Here is an 8,321-nt window from a genome sequence, read left to right on the forward strand (position 1 = left end):
TCGAATCGAATGTAAGTTTCCGGAAGTGTACTTGTCTTTCGGTATGTATAAATTCGGAGTCTGCGGGCCTAAAAAAGCGCTTTTTTTTCTTCCGTCTTGTATATATTAAATTAATATTTTAAGATAAACTATTATGTTTTATAAATTAAAGGGAATAAATCATTATAAAGCAATACAGGGTGTTCCAAAATTCTCCTTACAACTTCAAAAATTCATAACTTCGCAAATAAACAAGATATTTATATTCTGTCTTTTGCATGTATTACTGCAACTAATAAAGTTTTTTTTAGTACACTTCAACATGCGCACCATTGGTGGCCCTAAGCACTTCCAGTCTGTAATCAATTTCAAGCCAGGTGATGTAAAGATAATTTTAGAACACCCTGTATATTTCAAAACAAGAACTATGATAAACGTTACTGACTAGTGAAAATGCTTACGTGTTTCATTAAACATTTAAATCATTACAAGGAGGCTTCGCCCCCTGCTCGCTCGCGCTCGCCAACCCCCGGAATTGCTTTCGCAGTTCATTTCGGATTGCGAAGCAATTCGATGCTCGCTCATTGGATACGTTCTTAACGTCTAGCTTTTGTATACTTTTTTGAACACGGAAGTTCCGAAAACTTTTCACTGTAGAAAATTCTAAATTTGTGCATTTCAATATTAATTTGAAATTGCAAACAGTTCAAATATTTTTCTTAATCACACTATTCTAAATTTCAGTTGTTGAGAAAAGTAACTGTTGTAAGTTTTGTTTTAAAGTCTTTCCCACCAGAGGGCTAAAACCAAGTGTTGTAAAACAATATGAAATAGTACTGAACGCCGGATGTAAAGCATCGGCTTCGATGAAGATAATTTTGTGAGAATTTTTTTGATAATTCGGTGAGAATTCACCCGATTAGTCATATGATGCTCAGTACGTGCTCTTACCCGCCGAAGCCTATCAATTAAAACGTATTGGCGTTTTATATAAAATAGATTAGCCATATGATGCTCACTACGTGCTCTTGCTCGCCGAAGCCTATCAATTAAAAATGAAAACTGCTGCAAACGTGAGAAAAGAAATATCCTCGGTTTTCTTGATACATACGTACGTATTAGCGTTTTATATAATATAGAAGATAGATTTTAAGATTACGTGTTATACTATTATTAAGGTAAAGTGTTATGTTATTAGTGATAATATCTTCTAATCTAATGAACCGACGCCTTTATTTTTGTTGTATTCAGAAATTTGGTGAATTATCGCCCACCTTCAAAAGTTTGCAAAAGACAAATAAACGTAGAAAACAGGAAAATAAATAAAAATTACACTTCAATAGAAAAATAAATTATAAGACAGGCAAATAGCAGTTAAGGAAGAATGTCATATAAAATTAAAACTGATTGCATCTTGAAACTTGGAAGATTTTCTAATGATCGTTTTTGAACTCCTCGCCGTTTCCTCCAGCAATCGAACAGGCTTAGATACTATAGTATACTATTAGTATATCAGCCAACTTCAACTATTATTCGTTAAACTTCTATGATGCTCTTTTTTCCCCACTTATATTTATTTATAATAAAAATAAATAACATATTTTCTATAAATGAAATAATTATTAATAGCTAGATATATTTCACGTTTGCTTCCACTTTAAAAACTTTCTGTACCGTGGGAACCTTGAATAAAGTAACGTCGCATATGAACTTTTAAAACATCCATATGTTGTGGTGTGGAAAATAAATTTAAATGAATAAAAAAAAATTCATTAACACTTAAATTTAGCTTTTAACTGGCAGCCCTGTTCAATGAAGATTTTACTAATAAATATATAATTACTTATATAAAGGGCTAATTTTTTACATGACTTCAGTATTAAAATTTGCTTTCTATTGTGCGAAATGCAATCGGCATTATTTCTTTATTATTTTAAGTGACATAATTTAAATAAAATAAATATCGTAAAAATCTCAGATTTTTCACTAGAATTCTTTTTTAATGAAAATTTACTTCTTATGGGAACCTTTCCAATATTTATCTTCATTTCATATTTTAGGATTCAATTATTGTGAATTTCTAACTAAGAAAGTTTAAATTTAACGCATCAATAATATAAATGAAAGTAAGAATTTTTCATTGCTTTTTGTTAATTTACATACACTGAAGTTTAAAATTATATCAAAACTTCAGTTATCAAAGAATAAAATAAACTAGTGGGCTGTGCCCCCTGCTCGCTAACGCTCACCAACCCCCAAAAATTGCTACGCAATCTCATTTGGTTTGCTTCGCAAACCAAGCTCGCTTCGCTCGCTACTAACTTAGGTACATTGCAAATGCACAAAATTCTAAGAATTCCAAACAATCATTCAAATCCATATAACAACTTTTTTTTAAAGAAAAATTACATCTTTTTAGTAAATACTGAGTCATTAAAATAAATTTGAATTCAAATAAATGACATGTAATTCGTTTAACCTATTAGAAATGTGCTATAGTATAAAATCTTAAGATAAAATTTCTAAAACTGATATCTCTTTAAAAAAGTTAAAATTTTTGCTATAATTAAGTCTATTAAAAATTGAAATAAGTGAATTGCAATGGAAAAGCCTGCATAAACAAAGCATTGAATTTTGGAAGAAATCTCATTTGGTGAGAATGTCAAAAAATTGTCAAAAAATACAAAATACTCTTGTCAAAAAATACAAAATAAACTGACCTCAAATAAAACTCCAAGGACTTCGAATCAAATAATTAAGGAAACTACTATCACGTTTAATATAAAAGGAAGATTTATTAACTAAACAATAAAATTACAGCATCGCAGTTCCGAAAAACAAATCTCACACTCACTCAAAAAAACAATTTACATTCTAATTAGTCACCATAGCAACCAAAAAACTCTTCTCGTTACCATCTATAAACTGATATATAATAAATAAGTTATTTAACAAAAAATACGATGCGCATAAGCACATACTATTTTACACTCTGGTTATTTCAGTTTCCGTTTTTAGAAGCGCTATATGTTGAGCCACCTAAACTAAATTTCGCATGTGACATTTTTAGCTCCAATCATTGGTTGATTTTCTAGCGTTGCCATTCGGGGAGTTGTAATGAGGCTTTTTTTTATCGCCGTGTAAGAGAAATATATATATAGATATCTTACTTCAAAAAGATTCTTTAGAAGACAACCCATTAAATTAAATAATTTAAATTATTATTCACAACATTCAGTTAAGTAAAGCTTTATAGTCATCAAACGAAATATAAAAAAATATCTATACATTTCATTAAAAACAAATTAAAGTTGCAATCGCCTTATTACGATCACTGGTTACCCATTGGTCAAATGCATACCTACCAACCTTTACGCATTTGGCGTAAAATTTTATTTTCATATTTAAAGTGGTAGTAAATATATACCATTTTTTCTTTTATAAACTTAATTTTTAAATGATGTTGATCTCCACTATTTTTAAAAAATTAAGCATATATATTAATATGCGTTACTATTATAGTTTGCAGCATAAGCTTTTTCAAATACAACGTACTTTTTTGCTTAAAATTGATATTTTAATTCCATTTTAATACCACTGGGAAAAACCATACAGGAAGGGATTAAAAGTTGGCAGGTATGCAAATGCTTTTTCTTTCTGAATTGACTCCGTTAAACGCCACGACATTCCAAATTATGGCTTGCAAAAACTGTCTCATTTGATGTGTGTCATCTGATTGGTTTTCAAATCCTGCTATGTACGTGTTTCAAGACGTCACAAAATACTTTTCCTTCTTCAGCTTCATTCATATTTTTATTGAAATCACAGTAATGCCAGTAATTATACGTTAATAATAAATAGAATATAAAAATACTTTAAATTATTAATATTGAAATAAATTAAAAATGCCTGGTGGAAAAAATAAAAAGAAAACCAGTAACGGTTGCCATAGCAACGCATGCAATGACGACGCATGCGCACTCCTTACTATTTGTCTTGAACGCGATTGAAAAGTATGTGGAAGCCATCAAATCCAAACAAAGTCCTAATTTGCCAATGGGTAAAATAAAAAAAATATATATATAATTTTTTGGAAGACATATTTTTGTAAAAGTAAAGTATTAGTTCGTAGCTGCATAAAAAATAAAATAAAAACTTTTCTTTTTTCCTACAATTTATGCTCAGCCTATGCGAGGTGATTAGCTAAGTTTCGGCCCCGTCAGCGGCCCTAACCATCACCTCCTACATCAGAAAGCCTCCACACGGTTCTTTATAAGTAGTCTGCTCAGACTATCTTAAAAATGGGACAGTTGTGAGCATTACCCCAAATTCTTTTTTGTGAGCGACTGAGAGAAATTTTTGATAAATATTTGAGAATTGAATCTGTAGTGGTAGAAAAGTAAGTAAGACATGCCAATTATATTCATAAATTAAACAAATTTTTAGAGATATATTTGCTACCACTTTCTTATTTTTACTAGATCTCGTATTAAAGGCTTCTTTCGTAAACTGGTTTACCTTCATTGTGGTCTGATCGGACTGCCTATAAAAAACCGTGTGGAGGCTTTCTATTGTAAGAGGCGTTGCCCTAACTCGTTCGTCTAAGTCAGGGGTTGCCAACTTACATGAGGCCGGGGGCCACAATTAAAAACACAAATCAAATGGCGGGCCGCAACTTTATCAAAATTTTATGTAGGACTCTTTTATGTTTGAAGGAACATTAAATATTATTGTCAGATTTTTACCAAGTTGTACAAAACAAAAGTATTGAATTACAAATTAAAATAAGAAGTAGATTTTTAAAAATATTTAATTGCATATTAAAAATGCAATAACTTTAGTGTGCACCCATGTAGTAAACAATTAATGTGCAACAGATATCTAATTGTTAAGTTATAAAACTTTTAAATGGTTGATATTAAAACTTACATAGTAGCACACAAAATGTTCAATAACAAAATTGAGATTTGTATGCTGCAACCACCAGAGAATAGATATTTACATATTAAATTTAAAATTTACAAATGTGTGTGTAAATATTTTCGTCCAAAATGAGTGGTTTCAAAAAGTTAAATCGGAGAATTTCTTGTAGAAAATGTCTGATAGACACATGCTAAATTATATTCACAAAATACAAAGAAATGAAATAAAAAAGAGCAACAAACACGATTATTTTTGTATTTGAATAAATATTTTCTTGGATGCAAAACTTGAAAAAGAATTTTTTTTGCACCGTTGGTATGCTAAATTTCACAGAAACGAAGGAATTAGGTTTTTATTAACGAGAAAAGAATTTCAAACCCATAGAGATTTTTTACGAAAATTGTCCACAAAAAAATTGACAACTAATATATTTAGTTCGCGGGCCACAAAAAAAGGCTTCGCGGGCCGGATGCGGCCCCCGCGCCGCCAGTTGGAAACAACTGGTCTAAGTGGAGTAGTAGAAAACGTAACCGAAGCTCATGTCAGTAGGGTATAATAAAAGGGCATTGCAAGCTAATAATAGCTAAAGGAAAAATTATATATAGAAATAATTACATAAAAATTTACAGTTATCTCAGCTCCTGCGTGCCTCACATCCCCCCTTGCGGGATTCAATGGTGTGCATTACTTACTTTATTTAAAAACAACTGGGCAGCGCAGCTGCCTCTATCCCATTCATCATGAAATTACAAAAATGAGTTAAAAACAATTTGAATATAAGCAGTCGTTGTGGTAGCTTTACAATAATATTATCATGATTAGAGAAAATACAAACTTGAACCATACCTGCCAACTTGTAATCCTTTCGAGGATGATTTTCCCCAGTGGTAGAGATATGAAATTTAAATTCCAATTTAAGGCAGAAACTTACTTTGTATTTTGAACATGCTTATGCGGATTATTGACACAGTATTACTATATATGATTAATTTTTTTAAAAATAGTGGTGGATCAAAAAGATTATAAGTTAAGTTTATAAATGCAAGGAATATATATAAAGCAAACACTTTACTACCACTTTAAATACAGAAATAAAATTTTACGCTAAATGCGTAAAAGTTGGCAGGTATGCTTGAACAGAGATATTTACATTAATTGCCATAAATATGTACAGAAAATTGAGTATGAGCTTTAATAAATGATGATTATATATATACAAAAGTCGTGATTCACGGACGTGAAGATTTTACTTAAATTTTGACAAGCTTTAGTGGCGCCATCTAATATGATCAACTTTAATTTGAAAGGGCAGTATGCAGTATTTATTTTAATAATCTGTATGGAAAATTAGAGTTCTGAATAATAATAAGAGTTCAAATAGAAGTTCAAATCAAGTCAAATCAATGGTGTGCAGACAGGAACCTTGATTAAATAGTGAAGAAATATTTACAATTTAAGTGGTGAAACGTTTAGTTAGAACGCCGCCTGAAAGCAAAAACACCGTTGTCGGATTGCAGTTATTGCTATCGCTGAGTAGCTCAAAGTCAAATATTTTATTGTAATTGCAGGTTTTGCAGCTTATTGCGTCTTTGAAAAAGGAAGCACATAAAAGAACTCTGTGCTCTTCCGTAGATGTCGTGTTTAAGTCATTGCGGATATCGCTCATTCTAAGTCAACGGGGTGATCCCGTGAACCTTCTGATCATTTTATTTCGAATGGTCTTGAGTTTGCGTTTTTGAATGGCCGTTAGGGCACTCCAAGCAGGAGCAGCTTAACTTATTATAGTTCTTATACAATGCAATTTATGCACAGTTTTCTTCATTATTTTATAAGCATCAAATTTATAATATTAAAAATGGTAATTACGAATTATCTTGTATATAAAAAAAGAAAAAACTTCAACTGCTCCGTCCTTTAACAATTTTACCTTATCAAGGCTCGTAAAACAGGATCCTGCAAAATTTAAAAGGAGTAGCACTATTGGGGCGGAAAGAAAGTTCGCGAGAATTTGTTGCTAGATTACTGGAGAAGGTTAGAAGTATATTCCCAAATTTTAAAAAAAAAATTTTTTAAAAATGATCAATATCAAATTAAAAAAAAAAACATATCTACCAGTTATCTATTTACAAATTTCTTAAAAATTTCAGCGTTTCTTAATTGCACAGCTTTAACCCTTTCACGCCGACTGTCACAAATACGTGACAGCATAAAACCGTATCAATCAGTGTAAAAATATAAAACTGGTAATCAAAGTATTTCTTTAACAATTTATTTGTGGACGGAGTTATAATTGTTTGATTTATTTAATTCACCATTACTTTGTTCAAAATAAAACTATTTAGTTATACTTTGAATTATCATTGATTAAATATATGATTAAACTAACAATAATTAAAGTAAAAGCAAAGTAAGGCTGTCAAATTAGCAACGACTACATTTAAATTACCGTTTTTTATTTAATTACAACTTGATTCTGATTTTGTACGAATGCTTTTATGAATCACCCGTTCCCAAGGGGTTAAATAAGTAAAGAAAGGATTTACTCTTTCATTTCTAGGTTAACTTGTATTGCGTAAAATGTGACACACTAATATTTGGTGACGTAATCTATGCTTAAAACTAGTTTTAAAACATTTATTTTTTTAATTCGATCAAATGACATAAAAATCTGATTCAGGTTTAAAAATAAAAAGCCGAAAAATGTAAGTATATAAAAATGTATATCTTAAATTTTTTTTTTACTATCAACAAATTGAATAAAAAAAAAAGTTTAGCTCCTTTGAATTCTCCATTTCAATTCATTGTTTTCGGGTAAATTGCTAATAACTGGTTGTGAAAGAATTATTTTGGTTTAACCAATTTTTCAAAAGATATAGAGAGAAACATGGTACATTTAAATAACAGTAAAGTAACAAATTTTTGAACCGTTACAGCGGATAAACTGTTAATACTCAAAGTTTCGTATCCTCCCACTATTTAAGAAGTGACAAATCCGAATTTGGTGAGAAAATGTACTTCTCACTTCACTTCAGAAAAAGTGCTTCATTTTTTGACAAAAATAAGTCTCAACGGTTATAGTTAACTTTTAAGCATATTTTTACAGTTAACGATCATGCATATTTTAAAATATCTCTTTGAAATTGCATGAAAGCAATTTACACAATGAAGAGCCATCCAACCTTTTAAAAGTTGAACGAGCATTCTATTTTTTTTTCTTCTTCTTTTGCTTAGAGTAAGTACTTCAATTTTATATTATTTAATCCTCTCGTAATCGTAATATTTCTTAAACATTAAATCATGACTTAGTTATACTATCGGATACGCAAGCGGGCCAATTACCTTTTAATGTTATCCCATAAGAATAGTTACGCCCACCATATAATAGTGTAACCGCGAGTTAACTGTAGTACAGTTGCTTT

This window comes from Parasteatoda tepidariorum, chromosome 5 (genome assembly GCF_982258835.1).
Source record: "Parasteatoda tepidariorum strain Cologne lab strain chromosome 5, Ptep-v5.0, whole genome shotgun sequence".
Classification (NCBI taxonomy): Eukaryota; Metazoa; Arthropoda; class Arachnida; order Araneae; family Theridiidae; genus Parasteatoda; species Parasteatoda tepidariorum.